Here is a 23,272-nt window from a genome sequence, read left to right as displayed (position 1 = left end):
TCTCCTCCAGAGGTAGTAACGAATTTTTTCATATATGTGGTCCATATCTTATATACTTTCGTCAACCATAATAAATAAAGTTATATGGCCAGCCCGGTGGCGCAGTGCTTGAGTTTGCACTTTCCGCTTCAGCGGCTGGGGGTTCGCTGGTTCGGACCCCGGGTGCAGACTTGGCACTGCTTGGGACCCCATGCTGTGGTAGGCATCCCACATATAAAATAGAGGAAAATGGCCATGGATCTTAGCTCAGGGCCAGTCTTCCTCAGGAAAAAGAGAAGGATTGGCAGCAGTTAGCTCAGGGCTAATCTTCCTGAAAAAAATAAAAAAATAAAAAATAATAAAGTTGTAGAGGGTTATTAATTTAGATAAATTGTATATACTATGCGTATCATTCTGAAATTAACTTTGTTTGCTCGCGATTCTGTTTTTGAGATCTATCCATGCTAATACAAGCAGATCTGGTCCTTTGATTTCATCATCTGTTCACAATTCCATTCTACGAATTCACCACTATATATTTATCTGTTACTCTCCTGGTGGACATATGGATTCTTCTTTCCTGAGCGTTGAAGATATAAACATGGAAAAAGGGAAAAAGTGAAGTTAGGTAATTTGAGCACTTGTTTTGCATCAGACATTATTCTGGGACTGTGGACATAAGGAAGGATATAATACATTTACCGTCTAGTGGGAGAGATAAGGAGGTGAGCAATAATTGAATTTGCATTTTAGGAAGATTAATCTTGCAGTGTGTAGGACATCTGAGAAGAAGGAGTAGTTGGAGACAAGGGAACAAGCCTGTAATGATCTGCAGAGGTCCAGATGAGGCACAGACGTCTAACAAAGCAATGGTTGTGAATAAGAGAGAAGTAAAATGGAATGGGACCAACATGCCTGATACAATGAGGGTGGCGGAGCTGGGAAATGAGCACACACCTGTCTTTCCCCAAAACCTCTGCTTATCCACCAAGCCAAAGCACATGCTGTCCAGAGAGGCAAAGGGTCACTTCATGGAGAGACCAGATGTTTGGGATAATATAGTGTGTGGCTCACAGCTCCCGTGCTTGAGAAGCCCAGTGGCCTTAAGAAGCCTAGTGGGAGAGAAAAACAAACTGACTTTATAATATAGAGCAAAACTATATTGTCTCCTGATGTGTCAGATCCCAGCACCAAATGGACACAAAAGGATGAGCAGCTGAGCCAGACGGTGAAAGTGAAGGGATATTTCCAAGAGATGGTGTCATTTCTGCTGAGATCAAAAGACAAGGTGGATGAAGCCAGGAAAGGGAAAAAATATAGGTTCAGTCACATTCTAGGTAGAGCAAACAATTTCCAAGGTAATATGACCAGGGCAAACAGTTATGTGATAATTACTATGTGCCGGGCACATAGTTTATTTCATTCCCATGGCAACCCTATAAGATGGGTAGTATTATTACTATCATCCCCATTTTCTGGAGGCATAAAGTAGGACAGAGAGAGGTTTAAAGCACTTACCCAAGGCCACACACCTACTAGGCAACATAGGGAGGAATTAAACCCTTACGGCGTGGCTCAGGGACCATGCTCTCAATCCCAGTTCTAAAGCAACACTCATTGTGATCACCTGCAGTTTAGCACAGATGCAGACAGCGGTCTGTGTTGCAACTCAGGATTCAGCAGGGTTTTCTGGGGGAAAGTAGGAAGTAAGAAGAGCCAGAGAGTGAGAAAATGGGGCTGGCAAGGAGGCAGTGAGGAATCTCTCAGTGAGGGAGAACATAGAACGTGTGCCATGGAATCCCTGAGAGGGAGAAGCTGGGGAGGAAGGGAATGGTAGGACAGGAAGGTAGGACCTGGAGACAACATTCGAGTGTTACCACAGGCTGGTGCACCTGGGCTGGGCTCACGTGATGCTCTTCTGGTCCCTGTTCTCAAATCCCACCTCCATGCAGTGACTCCCAATCCTCATCATTTCTCTGACATCTTTGTCTGCACATCCAGTAGTTTCCTGAACTTTCTCCATCTGGAAAATGTCCAGAAAGCCCTGTTTTAGAGCAGGCACCACATAAATGTCAACTTCTTTCCTTCCGTCTTCCTTTCCTTCCTCCCTTCCTTCTTCCCACCCTGGATCAGCATCTACTATTTACAAGACCGTGTGCTTTGTTACGCAGGGGTGGTGTTGGTGGTTACAAACACGGATCATCTACGAAACCTCTCCTCAAAGAGCTTTCAGTCTAGTCAGAAAAAAAAATATTTACCCTGAACCGTCATTTTTTGCCCCATCAGAGAAGTCCTGAGAAGTTGCTCTGTGATGTTAGGAGGTTGATGGCGGTGGAGGACTTTTCTTTTCCTAGAATGCTCAAATTGGAAGAAAGCTCAGAAATAATTTTGTCTTTGGTTCCTCTCTTTGTGCTTCAGAACCCTGTGATCTTCCCAGAGTTTTTGAATATATAACTAGTCTTGTCTGAAAGATTAGTAGATCAATGATAATATTAAAATATAATTACTATCATGATGATTAATGAAGTATAAGTTAATAGTAATAGCTAGGACTTACATAGCGTTTGCTATTCTCCAGCAATTTTTCTAAGTGCTTTCCGAATAGAAACTCTCTTGGTCTTTGCATCCATCTTATGAAGGAGATACTATTATTATCCTACTTTATAGATGAGGGAATTGAGACAGACAGAAGTGATGTAGCTGGTCCAAAGCCACGTGGCTACTAAGTGGCAGACAAGAGGCTTTTAACCAAACAGTATGACTCTGGGGACTGCTTTGAACCACTATGAAATGTTTCCTCTTGTTTATAAATAAACTACTGAATACATAGAATTTATACTTTCTTTATTTTCTCAATGGCTAATTTCTTTAAAAAATTATTTGAGTGCCTAAAAACCATTTTGGCCTTCAAAAAATAAAGCTTTCACACGCAAAAAGATTGGTTTCTACAGATTTGGGTCAATCTCATTTTACAGATGTGTAAACTTAGAGAGGAAGTGACTTTCCCAGGATCGCAAAGTAAGATAGTAACAGAACCTGGGTTAGGACCCGGGCAGGACAGAAAAATGTTGGTAAGTATAGACTTTGAGACAGAGACAGCTAGATTTAAATCCCAGCTCAGTCACTTATCAGTTCTGTAGACTGGAGCATGTTGCTCACTTGCCCTAGTCTCCATTTCTCCATCTGTAAAATGGGGATAACATTATATCAAGTTCACAGAGTTGTTATAAAGATCAATCGAGACAGTCCATATAAGTTGCCTAGCACGTTGTACCACCGGTTACTGGTATTGTTGCTGTTGTAATTATATTATTTGAATTCACCTAGATCTCTTTAATTATGTCCAGTGGTCTCTCCAACGTACCATGTAATACTTTAGGCAAAACAACCTGCTTGTGTGGAAGTGTACCCTTAGCCCCCGGTCTTCATTAATAGAAGCACCTACTACAGCCAGATAAAACGGGCTCAGTGACTTCTCATCACCGTATTTGAAGTGACCAGCCTCAGTGAAAGAGGACACAGTGTTCTTGCTCTGTCAACAATCAAGGATGCGTGTTTTCAATTGTAGAGTCCTTCAGAAGGTTCCAGCTTTCCTGCTGATTTATCATGTTTTGTTCTTTATTCATTTATTTTTCTGAGAGTTGGCAGAAGTCATCTAAAATAAAATGCCAACGTGCAGGTTCTAGGATGAGAATTTAGATGTCAGCTAGAGACCTTCTTCATTGTCACACGCCCAGGTGCAAAAAAGGGCAGGGGGGAGGGGAAGCAGTGGCAGAGAAAGAATACAAATAACAGAGAATGCTAATTCTGTCTGTGTCGTGGCTGAGAGAGGATTGATCACAGAGTTTCATTTCCTCGTATGAAGAAAACTTAGTTTGGGATCCTAATGGCATCCTCCTGGTCCAGAGAGGCCCATCCTTCTTCAAACAATGGCGAAAGCATATCTGAGCTCCCATTGGAGCCTCAGAAGCTGCAGTGTGGAATTGCACTGGTCTGTTCATCTTCAAGCAAAAGTAGTTCAATATTCTCCATGGGTTTCTGATTTTTTTAAACAATTTCCTACCCGCTCCAATATTTGTCACATTTTCTCCTCGGCTTCTTTCTGTCATTTTTGCTGCTTTCTTTCCTTCTTTGGCTTATGAAGACATCCATCCTGCTCGAGAAGAGCATCAATAAAAATCATCTTGTTTGATGCTATGATTAGCCAAGAACAATGCTCTGCCTCGCCCGAGTTTTTGCCAAGTTGACATCACATGTTTTTCACCTTCTTTTATCACTAGCATTTCAGATGCCGGGAAGTGATTTTCAAATAAGAAATGATTAAATCTTCCTATAATGAGAGAATTCTGGGAGAAACGTTCAGCAGGGAGTACAGACTCTTTTTCAACAGATACCCCTGTCCCAGTGAGTGGGTCAAATCTACGGAACTTCATAAGCCACTTGGGTAGGACGTCAGGATTTTAATGAGCCATTTGTGGAAATGGAATAACTTGGGTGTAGGTCAGTAATGAGCATCTAGTCTGTTGTCTTGTCCAGAATCGCTTCTCTTTCTTCTGGTTACAGGGTATCTTTTTTTCCTTTGCGAAATTCCCTACCCTGACCCATCTGTCTTCTTAATCAATGACGTGGCCATGTGACTGCATACTATCCTCCTGGACACAACCATTGATCCTGGAGTGTGGATGTGACCCAAGAAGGACCAATCAGGGATTGATAAGACCACTAGAAAAGAAAGGGTTTCTTTTCTTCTAAGGCTACAAATTCTATGTAAGTCTGGCACTTTGTACTCAACGTGGAGAGAGTGTGGCTGAGAAATAAACCAACAAAGAGAAAACCAAATCTAAGAGATGGCAGAGAGATTCAGTGAGAGAGACAGAGAGACAGAGGTGACATCATTTGAGCCTCAGGTGAAATAAGTTACACCTGAATCCATTTCCATGCAAGGAATTCTCAATTTCCTGGATCTACACAATAACCTCATGCCCACTCCGCTCTCCCATTTGTTGTCATTGCTTCGTGTCGTCTTAGCTGGCTTCCTGTCACCTGCAACTAAAAATGTGCTCTGATTTAATGTCATTCCTTTGAAAAAAATGTTACCCCCAGCAGAATTCGCCAAACGTTCGTGTTAGTGTATAACCAAGTGGCTTCCCCAAATCTCACGGCAAGGCCAGAGATAGGTTGAAGTTGCTTCTCTGCTTGAATATCAATGACTGACAGCTAAGGCTGGGAAGTATAGAGGGAAGGCCACAGGCCTCAGCACCAAGAAAGAAGAGCTCTGACTCGTTCTGTTCCTGACTTGCGATGTGTTCTTGTGGCTGCTGCTGTTGCACCGCTAGGGGCGTCCACTTCGCTCCGGATCATCCTTTACTTGTAAATAGGTTGTAATGGTGGGGACCGTAATCAGGCAGTATTATTTCCAAATTTGGCTCTTCCGTGTAAGTGTTGAGTGACATTGAACCAAAAAAGCCCACGTTTCAGATTCTTCATCTACAGAAATAAAGATAAAAACAGCAACTATCTCACGGAGAAGGAAAGAATTCATGGGAAACAGCTAGCATGATGTCTAGCGTATACTGAATCTCAGTCTGTGTAAGCTAATATTATTACTCTCCTGGGACTTGGAAGCTCAGTACATAATCGGGACTTAGCAGATATTACCTGTGTGAGCCCAGCCAGTGTGTGTCTGTGTGTGTGTGTGTGTGTGTGTGAAAGTGAAAGAGACAAAAATACAGAGATAGAGAGTTGGCAGTCATGTCTAGTGTATTCACGCTGCACAGACTGAGTATCGAACCCCATCTCTGACACCATCATGAAGTAATCTTTTGGTTGATCAGATATTTCTTTCTTTTTCTTTTCCTCTCTCTTTATTTTCTCTCCTTTTATTCAATAATTTATTGAACACATACAATGCGCCAAGCATCTGACTAAGAATGAGGCATAAAATAGCAAAATCATACATTTCTCTTTCCCTCTTGGACCTTAATATTTCATGTGGTCTCATGATGACTTGCCCTGGAACCACCACACACATTGGTTTGTCACAGGGAATTTTCTCTAGCGCTTCTCTGTGTTCTCAATGCTCTCCCCTCCCCTTCCAGCATTTTCTAGAAAAAAATAGGAGGTAGCAAACCTTGTATGAGCTAGTGGAATGTGAACACTGATGCATGAATTTTCTAAGCTTTGGCCCCTAGAATTGTAGAAGCAATCGGTAGCTGCCTCTGGGAGCAGACCCATGCTTTGTTTACCTGGGAAAATTTAAATAGATACAACCAGAAAGGCGTCTCTTCATTTGCCCCTGATCTCACGCTACAAGCCAGATCGGTTGTGCCTGGATCTCTCTGTGACAAGGGTGAATTATAGACCACAGCCTGCATTTGTTCCTCATTCCTCTCCCCTTTATGCCTTACTGCACTCCCAGGTGCCCATGATGGAGACGTGATTGCAGTTGCACAGAAGGAAATATTTTAAGACCTGCCAAAACCCTTGGCTCAGAACTCACTTTTCCAAGCAACCTGTCGGAACAGGGTGACTGCGGTGAATTATTGAGACCTCAGAGGGTTCACCAAGAGGAGCATGTCACGGGGAGGGTGCAGCTGGAGGCTGCAGCTGGAATTTTATTCCCATCCCACGTCAGACCCAGCTGGGCTGCAGATTTAGTCTCTCCTCCGGGAGCTGTCCCCTGGGCCTACAAAGGAAGAGTAGGGTGGCATTGGGCGGGGGGCAACTGAGGATTTGGGGCACCACGCTTATCTTTGACAGTGAGAATCAAGACATGAGCGGATTACTGTCCAGGTACATCTGGCTTCATGTCTCAGGAGGAGCGTTTTATAACGAAAACGTGTAAGGTCCAGTTTTGAATAACACTTACAGATACACCTCCTGCTCACATGAAAACAACCACAATGACTACACCTTGTTCCAAGCGCTTTCCAAGTATGCATGCAGTTAACCCTCACAACAATCCTATGAGGTAGTTGCTATGTTTATCACCAGACACAGCTGGGGAAACTGAGGCACAGACGTAGAAATGTACATGAAGTCACATATCTAGAAAGAGCAGAGCCAGGATTCAAACCAAATTGGGAAGTTTCAGGTCTGTGCTCTCTATAGTACATTTCAGTGTCCCTTGCTGCTGCTGATGAAAGTGATGATGACGATAACTTTCCACGATCAGTGCTCCGTCTCCCTTATTTCATTTACCCTACTTCAGCAACACAAGCTCATGGTTTCGTTCCCATTTTGCAGTTGTGCACAATGAGAATAAGAGAAGCTATGTGATGTGTACAAGGTTACAGTTAAAAAAAGAAAAAAATCAGAACTAGGACACAAACCCAACTCTGTTCGAGTCCGAAGTCCTCGCTTTCTAAAATACAGTGTACTGACTTCAGTGAGATTATGGCATAGAAAGGTCTGAGACCTTCGTAAATCCTCCAGTTCCCAAATGCCCACAGAGCAGCATCCAAGATTCCTCATGGATGCAGTAAAGCATGGCTGAAGAAAAGCAAATTACTCCCGCAGAAAAAGCATGAGTCTGTAAATAAGAAACTGAATTCCCACGTGAAGTTCGTTTCTGTCTCAGAATCACCACTTCCTTAAACCCTTGTCATTTCTTGTCCTTTCCATCCCTGGCATGAGCAGTGGGCTTTCCTGTGGGGGCCATTTCTTGCACAAAGTCATAAGTTGTGATCCCTTCCTGAGAGCTCCGAGTATGTGATAACAGGGTGTGAACAAAACTGATATGTGTATGGAGGATGCTTAGATGCTCTCACGAAACCTGGCACTCGCCCTTGAAATCTGTGTTCAGTAAAGGAAAGACTATGACACAGCATGTGTCTTCGAGGTTCCCTATAAATAGAGAAATGACAAATTTTGAATCTGTGAATAATGATAAGGATAACATTAGCTCTTATTTAGTGAAAACCTAGAGTCAGGTCCACCTAATGTCTACCTATCAAAGACTGGTTGAATAAACTACAGAACATCCATCCAGTGGAGTAGGATGCAGCAGTGAAAAGGAATGCATATCTTCATGGATTGCTATGCAGTGATCCCCAGGATATATTTCAAAATTAAAAATCTAACATAGAGAAAAATGTTTATAGCATGCTGTTACCTGTAAGAGAAGCGGGGTATGACTATGTAGGAGCTTATATTAAAAACAATGAAAGGGCTTATAAAATCTGAAATAGAGAAAGAGAAAAGGAGGAAGAAAAAAATCTGGAGGAACGGGATAAAACCTTGACTTCTTTGATGATAGATTCTGTAGATTTGACTCTCAAACCATGTAAATATTTTGCATGACTACAAAACAAATTTATGTTTTTAACAGCAATTCCTAAAACATAACAAATGAGCCTAATTGTGTATCAAATTGATGGCATACACTCAGAGAGGGAAACTATATTATGACTTTAAAATAAGTCATTTCACTCTACATCTCTAATGAGACATACTCTATCATCTAAAAGAACTGGGGGAAAACTGTTTAAAAAACTTGAGTTGCTATTGTTACTCTGGTTCTGTTGTATGTGTGGTAGGAGATAAAAACAAATGAGTGGGGCCAGCCCGGTGGTGTAGCCGTCGTGTTCACACGCTCTGCTTCAGCGGCCCCAGGATCATGGGTTCGGATCCCAGTCATGGACCTTCACACCACCCATCAGCCATGCTGTGGCAGCATCCCACATAAAATAGAGGAAGATCGGCACATACGTTAGCTCAGCAACAGTCTTCCTCAACAACAACAACAAAAACAAAACAAACAAACAAAAAACAACAAATGAGTAACCGTGTTGGTGTCATTGGGAACCAGGATTTTTAGCACAGACAAAAAAAATAAAGAATATTAAGTTTAGTCCTGGATTTAAGTTGTAGGTATATATCTTTTTTCCCTCAGGAGAATCACAATCTAAATGTCTGATAAGCTTGTTATCACACATGTCCCAGGACTTCTGATCCTGGGCAGAGAGCTTGTTCTGATAATGAATCACACTTTAGGTATAATCTAAAAGCGTTAAGTGAAAATATGTCTCCTGAAAAAGAAATGACTAGTTTTGTGGGTCACACCCCTATTAGCAATGCTGTGACTGCATACATCACATGGGAGAGGTCAGAAAGTATTTCCAAACTTTTTATTTCTTTTTTGCAAGCGTGTCAACTCAGTGTCAGTACTGGCTTCTTTGGCCCACCTATTCGATGACAAATTCTCATCCATTGAACTCTCAGTCTGCTAGTTAAAACCATTCTTAAATTCATAAGTGTAAAGCACAGTTGAATTGAAGAAGTAATGATGTGTCCAAAGGCGAAAAGCCATGGAAGAGCTTCATCAATTAATCCTGAATGATTAAGTCATATCTTAGTGACTCTTCAGAATCGACTGAACCTTACATATCAGGGTAAAGAATACTGTAGTGCTTTGGCATCACGTAGACCTGACCTAACCCCCAACATTTAAGAGCAGTATGATTTTAAGCAAGTTGCGCAATAATCCAGAGCATCCATTTCTATGGTGGTAAAATGGAGGTAATTGTACCTTTCTCTTAAAATTGTTGTGAAGAGTAAATGAAATGAAGAGGTAAAATCTAAAGTCTGACAGATACAGTAGGCTGTGAACACATCATAACTAGGCTGTACCTCAGAGTCAAGGGTCAGCCAGTGAAATATTGGTGCCCTGGAGTTTCACGACTCAGCTAGCTCCTTCTTTAATACCTTCCCCAGTAGAACAGGTTTGCTAGACAAATCACAGGTTCTTGAGGAGAAAGAAAGTAAACGTTGAAAAATAACTTCATTTTCAGTTGTGATTGTCTTTGGTGGTATTTGCCAAATATTTCCCATTTTTGCCTTCCTTTGAACACCTGACGGAATTTCACGTCTTGAGCACTGTGCCATTGATTAGAACCAAGTGATTAGTTCTGTCCATTGAATTGTCAGCAAAAGTGATGTTCCTGAGCGTCCCATTGATGCTGGAGATTTTAATTGCCCAGGGCAAGACTCTCCAGACCTCTCTCACAGCCCAGCAACCACCAGAAATGCTCCAGATGGCAAATGTTCCATCAGCCTAAATTCTCCCTTAACTAGAATGCATCCTGATAAGAATCCTGATAGAATCCTGAATAGATAGAACAAGAAATAAAATTTTTTCTTTTCTTAAGTTTCTGTGATTTGGGGAATGCTTGTTAATACAACACCATCCAGCCCATTCTGACTAATATATAAAATCAGTCAGGTTTTAGCCAATTGGTTTTCTATAATTCACTTAAATTAAGCTCCCTTTGCCTTAGGGGGACTTTTTTTTTTTTTTAAAGATTGGCACCTGGGCTAACAACTGCTGCCAATCTTCTTTTTTTTTTTTTCCTGCTTTATGTCCCCAAACCACCCCCCGTACATAGTTGTATATCTTAGTTGCAGGTCCTTCTAGCTGTGGGATGTGGGTCGCTGCCTCAACATGGCCTGACGAGCGGTGCCATGTTCGCACCCAGGATCCGAACCCTGGGCCACCGCAGCGGAGCGCGCGAACTTAACCACTTGGCCACGGAGCCAGCCCTTAGGGGGACTTTTTTATACTTACCCTCGAAATAAATTCAGATCCAATAATCAACATTTTATAGATAAATTTGATCATCTTATTCTGGATTGTCTTACACCGCAGCATAGATTAGTAGAATTGGAGACAAGAACCTAGCTCAAGGGGATTTCCTCATTGCCTACCACTCTCCTCCTTAAACATTTTAGTCATTCTGGTCTTCTTCCTGCAACTCTGACAAACAAGCTCATCCTCTAAGTCTTTGCACTTGCTGGTACCTCTACCTGAAGTATGTTGTCGTCAAATATTGAAATAGAAATATCCTTCCCATTTTTCACCCTCTGTATATGTTTCACCTCCTCACACAGGTCCTCCCTGAGCACCCCAGACACTGTCAATCATTTCACCCTGTTTTATGCCCTTCACCAGCACTTAGTACTAACTGCATTGGTCTTATTTGTGCATACGTTTGCTTGCTAATTGTCTCTCTTCCCTTCTGAACAAGACAGCTCTTTTGTCGGTCTCATTTACTGCTAGAAAATGACAGTGCCTAGAACAGGGATGCCAGACAGAAGGTGCTCACTAAAGATTTATTTAGTAAATGCAGATGAGAACATGAGATACATTTTCTTTCCTATAATTGCTGAAGGGTGTGTCCCCATGCCTCCATCTTGGACTGAGGACTTTGGGGATGTTCTACTGAAAACATCAATTGATGTGTGAAATTGTTGTTTTACTTAAACCCTCAACTTCCTGCCTCTGCTCATCATCTGAGACAGCAGGAGTGGCTATATTTTCTGACAAAGATCTCCTTTCCCTCCTTTCTCTCCTGATGGTTCTGAAATTTCCTCTTCATCAGGAAACATACGCTCTCCTCTCTGCTGCTTTCACCTTGACTTCGTTGGTCACAAAAACTCTCACAGGGGTTCTGTTGTTTGCGTAATTTCAACTTTGTGAATTTTGAAACATTGCTTCAGTTAATCCTCTAACATATGCTCCTCTCAATAACTTTTACTTGGTACCTAGAATATCGGGCTTCCTCTCATTCTCTTTTGAATGGCAGCTTGCCAGGGCTTGCTAATTGCCCCCAGCCATGTCTCTATGGAGGGAAGTAGACAGAAATGTTTCATGCCGAAATCTTATTTTTTAAAAAGTGAAGCACACTTATGCAATGGAAAACTTAACATTCAATGAAGATATTTAATGGTTCCTGCTTTTAGTCCCATTGCTTAATTAAATGGCAACAAGGTAATTCCGTTTGGATGATTTGAACCCTTGGGAATGGATGGAGCCAATCACCTGGGGATATCGGTGGCATGGAAAAGCATGCAAGGTAGCGGACCAGTCTGTCAGGCATCTGCCTTCTGGCGAAGCTTTTGCAATCTTCAGTGAACTTTTCCCTATTTCCTCTCTTTTTTTAGAGAAGTCAAGGAAAAACATTGGGACTCGATCTAGACAACTCTATCCTGAAAAGGCAATAATTTCATTAGGCAGAAAAGATTCCATACCATGAATAGAGTGTGCAGAGGAAAGAGTGGCTCACATTTGCAATAATGCTACACATTTGTCGAGCAGTCTCTAACTCGATTTTGAGTTTTGTATACTCATATTCTTACTAAAAAATTATTTGAAGTCTCGGTTTATCAAGGCACCATCACTTTTCAAAATCAATTCTACTCCCTTCTCAGAGGTCAATTTTATAAATGATTGTGTGTGTGTGTTATATGCAAAAGGAGGAGACTAAATTACAGAGTAATTTCTGAAGTAAATAAAATACAATAATAATGAAGATGATTATGGTGATGATGATGATGGTGTTTCTTGAGGGTTTGTCTCAGTGACAGATGCTGTGTTAAATGCTTTATCTATACAGTCATACCTTGCATAATGACAGGGATATGTTCTGAGAAATGTGACATTAGATGATTTCGTCATTGTGCGAACATCACAGAGTGTACTTACAAAAACTTAGATGGTATAGCCTGCTACACACCCAGGCTCTAAGGTACTAATCTTATGGGACCATCGTCAGGATATGCAGTCCGTCATTGACCAAACGTCACTATGCGGTGTGTGGCGTTTTATTATTTAATTCTCACAAAAACTCTATGCAGAAAGTACCATTTTAGAAATGAAGAAACTGAGGCACCAAGAGATTAAGTAGCTTTTCCAAGGCCACACTGGTAATGAGGAACTAAGGATGGACCTGGTTAGTTTTGCTAGCAGTAAAGCTCTTAACCAGGATTTTACACTGAGTAGAGCTCATAAGGTATGTAAAATCGTTGCATCCTGGTTTTATTTCCTTTAACTCTGTAACCAAGAAGTTTCCTTTAATGTTAATATAAACATTATTTTTAAACTGTGAACCTTGCAATTGAATGGATATGTCACAGTTTCCTGAATCGTCCTCTGATGTTGAATGTCATATTATTGAATCGGATTCCAGGGAAACCTGGACCCTCAGAAATCACATTTGCATTTTTTTTCCAGGAGCGAGATCATAGCTTTTATAAAATTCTCCAAAGAGTCCATGACCCAGAAAAAGATCATAATAGGTAATGTCTGTGTTTCTTTATTTACTCTTTGAGGTTAATTTTTATTTACATGTTCAAAAACTATTTCCTGACAGTGATCAAAGCAGAGGGGCAGAGGGATGAATCAGACATGGTCTTCTGCCTCTAAGGGCCCCAAAAGTATGTTCACACGTAGTTATGACGGCGCCTTCCCATTCTGAGATTTTATGAGCTTCCAGGCTCCTCTGGCTACACCAGCCTGTGGTTATCTGTCCTTTTCTAACTCACCCAGAGCCATGGCCACACGGTGCAGCACATCACTATTTTTAAATTAGTCCCTGTATATTAATTGGTATCTCCCCATTTCTATCGAGCATTCCTAAAGGTAAGGATGGTACTTTCCACATTTCTGGCATCTCTACCCAGCATTTCATCCAGGGGTGGACCCAGATCCATCACTCAGTGCATGTTCTTTGAGCATACTTCAATCAGCCTGGTGCAGAGGAGCAAATGTGGAAGATAGGGATTTGAACACCTGCAACGCTGCTTATCAGCTGTGTCATCTTAAGTAAGTCACTTTACCTGTCGAGTCTTCATTTTTTCTCACCTGGAATAAAAAGAAAGCTAATCTCCATCTCTGAGGATTGTTTGATAATTAGAGATCACGTGTGTTAAGTGCCTATCACATAGGAGACATTTGGTACATGTGCCTTTTCTTTCTGAGTGGTCTTACCACCCATTGGTTGGACACGTCAAGAGGCATGAGGAAGTGTTTCTCTGCCTGCAACCCTCGAATGGCCCATTCCCTGCGCTGGGCTGGAGTCAGAGAGTGGCTTTTCCCCAAATCTTCCTGTCTCTACCATCTGCGCAGCCAACTGTTCTCTAACTGTGAGCTTCCCGCTTGCAATCCTGCTAAGCAGGTGTGGCTGGCGCCTGCCTCCTCTCTGCTTTGCATGTGGAATCTGATTGTGTTTGACAGGCTGCTCACAATGGAGAAAAAAACCTCCAACTGGATTAAATGCTCTTTGTTTAGACTCTATTAGCCAAAGATGCCGCTGCATAATTAATTGGAGAATAAACCGTAATCTCACGTTGAGGCGGAGAGACTCAACTCCCTGAAATGCAGCCTTGCTGGCGTGCAGGATGATTGGGGGTGGGGATGTAGTTCTAATTTACTGGTGATCTTTGAGAAAGAAATGGGCACGGACAAGAAAAGAAGGGGACCATAAAGATGTCCTTTCCACACAGACCTTCATCTTGGTCTTATCAGACTGGACACTTATAAGCCTCAGTTCACCCTGGCAGGTTGCTTAATCTAAGATCCAGTTTCCTCACTTGGGGTAAGTATAGGATTGTGATGAGGATTAAATAAAAGAAAACAGTTAAAGGGTTTAGCACAGTGGCTTGCAAGGGGATGAGTACTCAATACATGTAGGCTAATATAAATTAACAATAATAATAATAATAATTACTATTATTTTATTACCATTCTAATTATTATTCTTCTTAAAGTTATTATTTTATTACCATTGTAATTATTATTACCAATAAAATTATTTAGAGCTTACAGAGAAGTCTTGAGATGGCCAACCCTTACTAAGTTGGGCTTCTGAGATAGCCCACTGATACTTTAAAATAATAGAATGCCAGAAACTTCTAGGAAATTCCAGTCTTATCCTTCTATTTCACCTCAGTTATCCCAGAGAGAAGTGCCTTGTCCAGAGAGAAACAGAAGTTCAGGGGCAGTAGAGAAAGGTTTAAGTGGGCTTGTCTGTGCTTTATTCATGATAATACAGAACAATTGTCCGAAAACAACACGAATACCCCTTCTTTTTAAGATAATTCTGTTAAAAATACAGGTACAAGCAAAGGCTCTTTTTTTATCCCCCCATTTTCCCCAGTTTATTAATTCGAACCGCTGGAAAGAAGTCCAGTCTGCCAAATGTGGCTGAGATGGGTAGTCCCAAGCCCCTCCCTCTTTCACAATATCTCCCCCAGCTCGTTTCCCTGGTGCTGAAATTCCCTCTTCTGACAGCCATGCCTCTCCCTTGTCCCACAGTAGATACGCAGCAGCCATGTGTTGAACAAACGAATAAATCCCAGATTCTCCCTGGGCTGACGCCATCCATTGTGTCCAGCAACAGTCTCCCTTGGGTCCACGTTTATATTAGCATAGTTATATCTGCTTTCTCTTGACTAGTGTTTCCATGCACATCCTTTCCGTGCCTTTATTTTCAACATGGATTTATTCTCATGTCTAAGGAGTATTTTTGTAAGAATACATCTATGCATCTGTATCTATCTATCTATATTCAATTTGGACAATCCTTGTCTTTTAATTGGATTAATTCATCATTTCCATCTAATATGATTTATGGTATATTTAGGTGAAACTCCACCACTTTACTATTTTCTCTATTTGTCCCATTTATTCTATATCCCTTTTATCTCCTTTACTTGACTTCTATTGGGGTGTTTTTGTTATGCCATGTCTCCTTCTACTGATATACTAATTATTCATACTTTTACTATGTTTTAATACTTATTCTAGAGAGTAGAGCATGTATCCTTGACCATACTCAAATATGAATTACTGCTTTCAAATATGAATTCACTCCTTTCCTGATATTAGAACCTTAATATATTTTAGCCTTATTTACTCCTTCTTGCCTTTTGTTATATTGTTGCCATATGTTTTAATTCTGCATGTATTTTAAATCACATAAGACAATATTATCTTTCTATACAGTCAATAGATATACATTTTGTACATAATCTATTCAAATATGTTCAGATTTTTCCATTGTACTTTATTCCTTCCTGCATTCCCATGCTTCCATCTAGAATAATTTTTCCTGAGCCCAAAGAATTCTAATTTTTAAGTGTTTCTTTTAGTGTAGGTCTGCAATAAATTATCTCAGGTTTTGTTTTCTGGAAATGTCCTTATTTTGCCTTCACCTTTGAAATATATTTTTGCTGTATAGGATTCTAGGATGGCAGTTACTTTCGTTCAGTGTTTGGATTCCGGTTTCCATCTTTTCCTGAGAATCGGCTGTTGTGCTTATTGTTATTTCTAGGAATATATTGTTTTCTTTTCTCTGCTTTTAAGATTTTCTATCTTTGGTTTTCAATAGTTTTACTATAATGTGACCCTGTGTGATTTGTTTTGTATGCTTCTTACCTGAGTTTGTAATGCCTCTTGAATCTGTGGGCTAATGTCTTTCATCGGTTTTAGGGAATTCTCAGCCATCGTATCTTCCAGGATTGCTTTTGTTCCTTTCTGTCTGTCATCCAATTCTGATATCCCATTTACGTGTATCTTAGATCAAAACTCTGTGTCATGTATGCCACTTTCCTATTTACTCATTATTTTTCTCTCTAAGCTTCTGCGCGGATGCTTTCTACTGATTTATCTTCTAGTTCAGTAATACTCTCTACCTATATGACCGCTTTGTGAGTTAAACATTATTGCAATGTTAATTTTATTTTTTTCCAGCCTAGGGTTTTCCTTAAATTGGTTTCTCTATATTTCAGTTATCTTTCTAACTTTTCTATATTTTTTGAACATACCCATTCTAGTTGTTTTTCAGTTGATGTTTGACATACTGTCCAATAGATGGATCACTCCTGGTTTCATCTCTATTGTTTATCTTTTCTATTGGCCTCACATGTAGGTATGCATGGCAATTTTTGGATGAAAGCCATACAACAGATACTTGAGAAAATTGTGGAGACTCTGGATGCTGTTGTCTTTCTCCTGGAAAAATGTATTTAGCTTCTGGATGGAAGTCCAAGTAGGAGAAGAGATCATCAAAATGCAATAAAGAATGAATATGATTCAAAGTATGTTTTAGCCTTATAAGAACATTTCTATTTCATTTCAGTTCCCCTCCTGGGGTGTAATCCTTCAGTTGCCCCAGTGAAATGCCTGCCATGGTTACTAGAGCTTCTCTATTCTGATGAAACCTGAACCCCAATCCTTACCTCCTCTGAACTTTTGGTTAGCTCCTTGGCCTCCCAGCAGTGACTTTCTGCCTGGTATTTCTGCCTCTCATCCTGTCCTCCACTTACAAATCAACAAATAATTCAAGGGCAAAACCAGCTTAGATTAGCAGGCTCCATTTCTATACTTATCTTCTTTCTGGGATCTTGCCCACTAGGTTCTTGTCTGTCTGGGTCATTCTGAATTTCATATTTGCTTCTCTGTTTGGCCTCCACAACCCTATGAGACTGATGAAAGTTCCAGTCAATTCCTCTGACTCTTAGCAGATGCTTTCTGCTCAGATTCTAAGGTTTGCTGGGCTCACCTCAGTAGGTCCCCCTTCTCTCCAGGACCTTGCCCCCTACTGGAACTGGAAACGGGCATTTGAGTCTACATTTCAAGCTGTGGAATTTGTCAGAATCTTGAATTTCTAGCAAGGACATAACTGTCTGGGTCTCCAAGCTGAGTCCCAGAAACCTGAAGGTAATATCCTTCTAAGTCTTGGGATTTCATATGAGAACCCCTGGGATGAAGCCCCATTTTGTCACAGTGATGGAAACATAGACGAAGCCTCTGATTTTCAAGAATGCCGTCTGGTCCCCTGGCAACTTTGCACCACACTTTTCCTCTTTGCAGAGAACGCCTCGTTCCATATGTTCCCCAGACGCAAAGCTCTGTCCAGGGCCTCTTTCCAAGAGCAAACGCGATTTCCCACATGGATAGTTTGGAAGTTTTGTTCCTTCAGGCTTTACTATGAGTCATTCAAGGTCAGCTCTCCTTGCTGTTCTGAGGTCTGTGTCTTTGGAACGCACAGTGCTGGTTTCTGGGAGTCAAGAGTGGTTCCGTCTTGGGGCCTCAGTTTCCTCTTCTTTCAGATGCCAGCACTGTATTAGTCCCTTTCGTCTCTAAGATAATGTATTTGAACCTTCCATTCCCTCATTTCCAGGGTCAGCTTGGCTGACTTCTCTTGCCTACATTCTGACCCAATCCTCTGCCTCTGACACATCATCTCTCACCCCAGGTAACTGCAAATTGACTTCTTCACTGAGTCTCTCCCACCTCAAACCCACCGTTCCAACTCAAACCGGCCTCTACATAATACTTCTAAAACACACACTTAGCCGTGCAGTATCCCTATTTAAAAGGTTTCAACATAATATGCAGCATTCTCGTGCTTCATTTGTGGATGTATAGACGCACGGCAGCCCCTCTGAAGAACAATTTGTAAATATATATCATTAAAAAACTCACATACTCTTTACCCTGAAATTCCAATTCTACTTATTTACCTTCAGATAGCTTAGTCCAGTATATCCGTTGCAACACTGTTGACAATAAAGATTGGAAAAAACCTAAGTGACCATTAACTGATGCTGTTTCTGTAAATTATGCTGACTCCAGCAGGAATGCCATGTGGCTTTTAAAAAAGCATAAGGTGGACACTTAAGTGCTTTTATGGATCAATTTGCCAAGATATCTTTTTAAGTAAAAAAATTAAAAAGGAAGTTATAAGACAGTGTAAATAGGCTGATCCTTTATATGTTAAAAAAAGAAGTGGACAGAAACTAGATTATGCATTTCTTCATTTGGATATTATCTGTCTTTCCACACCAAAATGTGATCTCCATGAGAGCAAAGACTTTGTCTTTCTCCCTAATCTGTCCTAAGTATCCAGAATCCAGACATAATAAGAGTCAGTAAGTATTTGTTGTTTAATGTATCAGAGAAAAGAGCCTGGGGGATTAGGGGTCTAGGGTGGGAGAGAGACTGGCTTGTCACTGTTTACTCTGCATATCCCAGAGTGGAGACGCTCCTATTGGCTGCATTTCCCATCTTCCCACCATGCACTCTGACCACCGGCCACCCCACTCTGTCCTGAACACACAGGGCGTGTCCACGGTGGGACACATCTGCTCACTGTTTCCTCTGCCTTGGGCAACCTTCCCAGCTCTCCCACTAAACTCCTGCTCATCCAGCCTGCATCTCTGACTCCATCCCCTTAGTTGTAAACAGACTTGTTCCTCCCTCTGGATTTCTTAGTGCTTTTCCTTAGCACCGCTCAGTTATCTAGACCTTAACCATGACTCTCTCCCTAAAGGCTGTAATGTTCTACTCATTGCAAACAGTAGGTGCCAATCAATGTTTAAGAATGAACGAGTTTCACAAAAGCTCAAAAATGGACCCCATATTATATGATTTCGTTTACGTGAAATGTGCAGAATAGGGAAATCTATAGATACTGAAGATAGATTGATGGGTTTCTGGGGCTGAAGAGGATGAGGGGTGGGCAGGAGTAGGGTGGAGGGTGATGGCTAAGGGAAAGAAGTTTCTTTTTGGGAAATGCAAACGTTAACAAAATTAAGGTGTTGGATGCATAGCTCTGTAAATATTCTAAGAGCCACTGAATCGTACATTTTGAACAGGTGAATTGTTTGGTGCTTGAATTATATCTCAATAAAGCTGTTTAAATAGTGGAAAATGAGAAGAATGACCAAGTGAAGGAGTGAATCACGGACCAGGTTAATACAGGTTAATGGGGCATCTCAGAAGGTAAAATGTCCCTCCCACCTGACTCCCCACACCTGCCAGGAGGATCCCTCCTAAATTACTGAGTTGTTTCTACAATCAATATCATCGAGTCTATTATCTGCCTCCACCCTGCCGGGTGCGAGGATATAGGAATGAATTAAATGGAACTATCCTCTACCATCACAGAGCTGGTTTGTTTAGAGTGATAGCCTGACATTTAACGAAGTATTACACTGAGGTTTATTATTATTCTTATCATTGCAGTTCAGTTCAAAGCTACCAAGGAAAGACATCTGAAGCACTAGGAGAGAATGCAAGAATATTGGTTTTCTGGTCTGGACCAGGCCCCCGTGGTCAGGTATCTTCACACCTAATACCATCCCTGTGTCGGGGCATTTTCTGGTAACATTGCCTGCCCTCACTGCCTCACAAACTGGCTGAGCTTTTAGTAAAAGAATGCAAAGCCAGGCAGTGTGTGCTTGGAATGGCTTGCCCTGTCGCTGCTGGGATGCCTGGCTGCTGGGATGCTGGGGCGCTAAGGAACACCCAGGAACGTGGCCCTGACACCTTTCTCTGATACAAACCTCCACGTCTGCCTTCCAATGCCTGGCAACGTGGATAGATAGCTTTAATTACACCAGTCCTTTAAGACACTTCCAGGCCTCCGCTGATGCATTTCATTTCCTTCTGCTATGGGCCCCGGGTGCCGGGTGATATAACTCAACAGAAGATTTCCCCAGGAAGGGATTTCGAAAACTAAACCTCCGACTTCGCTGACACTGCAGGTATTGACTGAGCTGGGCCCGCTTCACTTGCTTTCTTAGAGCGGGTGATTCACAGCTCCAGGAGCTCATGAAAATCTGATCAGGCCAGTCTTGGGCTGAAACTCCTGTATCCCCATTGTCTCCAGGATACATTCCAAATCCCCACTGTGGCTCACACAGCCCTTTGAATGCAGCCCTGTTTGCACGACCCTGCCCCCAGCCACAGCCCTCACTGAGCTGCCCATCATCCTCATCTTCCCCCGCGAGCATTAACACATCCTTACCAGGTAGTACACGTTGTGCCTATCCCTGGGCATCAACTATCTCATCTCATCCCCCAACAGCCCTCCAAGGTTGGGAATGTTCTTATCTCCTTCTACACACGAGAAAACAAGGCTGAAATAACTTCCCCAAGTCTTATAACTAATAAGTGGAAACAGCGGATTTCAACCCAGGCAGTCCGGCTGTGATTTTAATCACTTCGCCATTTCGCATGAACAATACCAAATTACTTGCAATTCCCCCAACGTGCAATCTTCGCATACCTCTGGGCAGGAATGGATCTGTTTTTCTGAGGGCTGGAAGCTTATACAGTTTCAGAGGTCCTCTTTAAGAAAGAAAAAAAAGTACTAATAAAAATTTAGGTATTAATGGGAAGATATTTCGAATAATAAAAAAGATGACAAATTATACATTTTAAAATGCTGAAAAACACCACAAACTTAAACAAATCCAGAAAAATCACATATTTCTATAATTTTCTGTCTGACACGTAGCAGCATACTCTGATTTTCCTACATTTTTTTTTTGTTTGTACTTATCGATGGCTTCTTCAAATGCCCGAGAGCTTGTGATGTCATTCTCCAAGGAGAATAGGAAGATAGTTCAGCCTTTCTTCAAGGGCAGAGGCTGGTAAACTGAGGCCCAAGACCAGTTGCTGTTATTATAAATAAAGTTTTATCGGAACATGGTCACGCCTATTTGTCTCCAGATGCTTTCTTGTTGCCAGGAGACAGAATCGAGTCCTTGCAGTAGAGAACGTACGACCACAAAGTCTGAAATATTTACTGTCTGGCCCTTTTCCATAAAAAGTGTGCCAGCTCTGCTCTAGGACCATGGTCTCTGATGTGGAGTATTTAAGAAAGATGCTCTGAAATTTAGTCCTCATACTTCCTCTTACATACTTTGCTACCTCTGGGCCAGAAATGTCCATCCATTCTGGATTCCTCCTTTAGGAGTTAGCTCAGATGTGTCTTCCCCTACAAAGCATTCCTTGACCCCTCCCCACCAGCCCAAGCCAAGGGCCCCTCCTCTGTGCTCCCACACTCCCATTTAAAGCCCCATTCATTTATTATGGGGAAAAATCGTTGCTCTTAGCTTCCCTCCAATTCAAAGTTGGGAGGATGATGGTGGGGTTTGACCAGAGATGAATATCTCAAAACTAAGAGGGTCCACACTGATTTGGAAAGACTGACAGACACTGCTAGCTGCCTGCCCCATATCCATTCTCCTCTTCTTACTTTCTTAATAGCAGAAAGAGATTTTATTCAGAGCATCATTGTGTCAAGTTCAAAGACTACATTTTTCAGCCTCATTTATAGTTCTGGTCAAGGAGATGTAAGTGAAACTGTTGTGTGGGATTTTGAAAAAGGCTTTTTTTAAAAAAAAAAAAAAAAAAGGAGCCTTTTTTTCTGAACTGCCTTGGCTTGAAGATAACTTTTTTTCTGTCATCACCAGCCTTCCTCCTCTTGGCTTCTTATAATATGGTTGCAATGGCTGGAACCCCAGCAGCCATTTTTGACTATGAGGAGAATTTGTGGATGGAAATGAGTTTTAGGGATAGCAAAATAGAAACACAAAATGTACTCAATGTCCAAACTGACCCTGTGGAGCCACCATAAGAGCCCTGAACTATCCTCAGACTACTCTTAGGTTAAAGAATAAATCCTGTGTGTTCACACCACTGTAAATGAATCTATGGTCCTAAGAGCCAGTTGCAGTTTCTAAGTGGTACGGGAGACAAAATTCTTAGATTATTTAAGTAGGGCGGGAGGGTGAGAAATACTTTAGAACTATTGAACACAAGGAACGTTAAATTTTTGTGCTATAATTTTACAAAGTAAGGATAATTGACATTATAATCAGGCAATAAACAGACTGTGTTGTGAAAGAGGTTATCTTAGGATAGGTTTTCATCAAGACAATATTGGTTGGTGCCAACTGAGAACTCTAACATATATGTATTTCAGCAAAAAAAGGGGGATGTATTGGTTCCCGGAACTGGGAAGAATGGAAATGGATCTAAGACACCAGCTAATGTTGCTACCTTTTATCTGAGTTTCTAACCACCAGTCCCAATGGCTTTTTCCATGTGACTGGGATGCAGAGAATTATTGCCAAAAGCAGCTAAGGCCTGTAATGCTCTCTTTTAGAGCCTAGAGGAAAGATGTTACTTCTCTTTCCAAGAATCCATGCAGAAAAATCCCAGGGGAGATCTCTGAATGGCCAGCTAGGATCACATGCACACTCCTTGTACCAATTAGAATTGGCAGAGAGGAGTATGGGGACTGGCCAGTTTGGGTCACATGCCAGCCCATGTGGTCGGGGATGAACTACCATGATTGGCAGCCCCTCTGGAATCATAAAGAATACATAGTCAAGTGGATAACGATAGATGAAACATGCCCCAAAGGGATGTGTTGCCCAAAGATGTGGGATTACACGAAAACCATACTACTCACTACCTATGGCTTGTCTGTCTTCCCCAGCCTACCATTAGCTCTTTGAGAACAGAGGCCAAGTCTGTTTTTCGTACAATGTCCCTGGCACATAGTAGACATCCGGTAAACAAATGCTGGGTGAATGGGTGTTTACATCTTCGTCAATGGACACTTAGTTTTGGTATTTTGTAGTAACAGAGGCAATAGCCATTTGTGGTCTGACTCCTCTGCCAGGATTATTTTTTCTCCTTTAATCCTTAAAATAA

The sequence above is a fragment of the Equus caballus genome, chromosome 13 (assembly GCF_041296265.1).
Source record: "Equus caballus isolate H_3958 breed thoroughbred chromosome 13, TB-T2T, whole genome shotgun sequence".
Lineage (NCBI taxonomy): Eukaryota > Metazoa > Chordata > Mammalia > Perissodactyla > Equidae > Equus > Equus caballus.
This window is presented reverse-complemented; position numbering follows the sequence as displayed.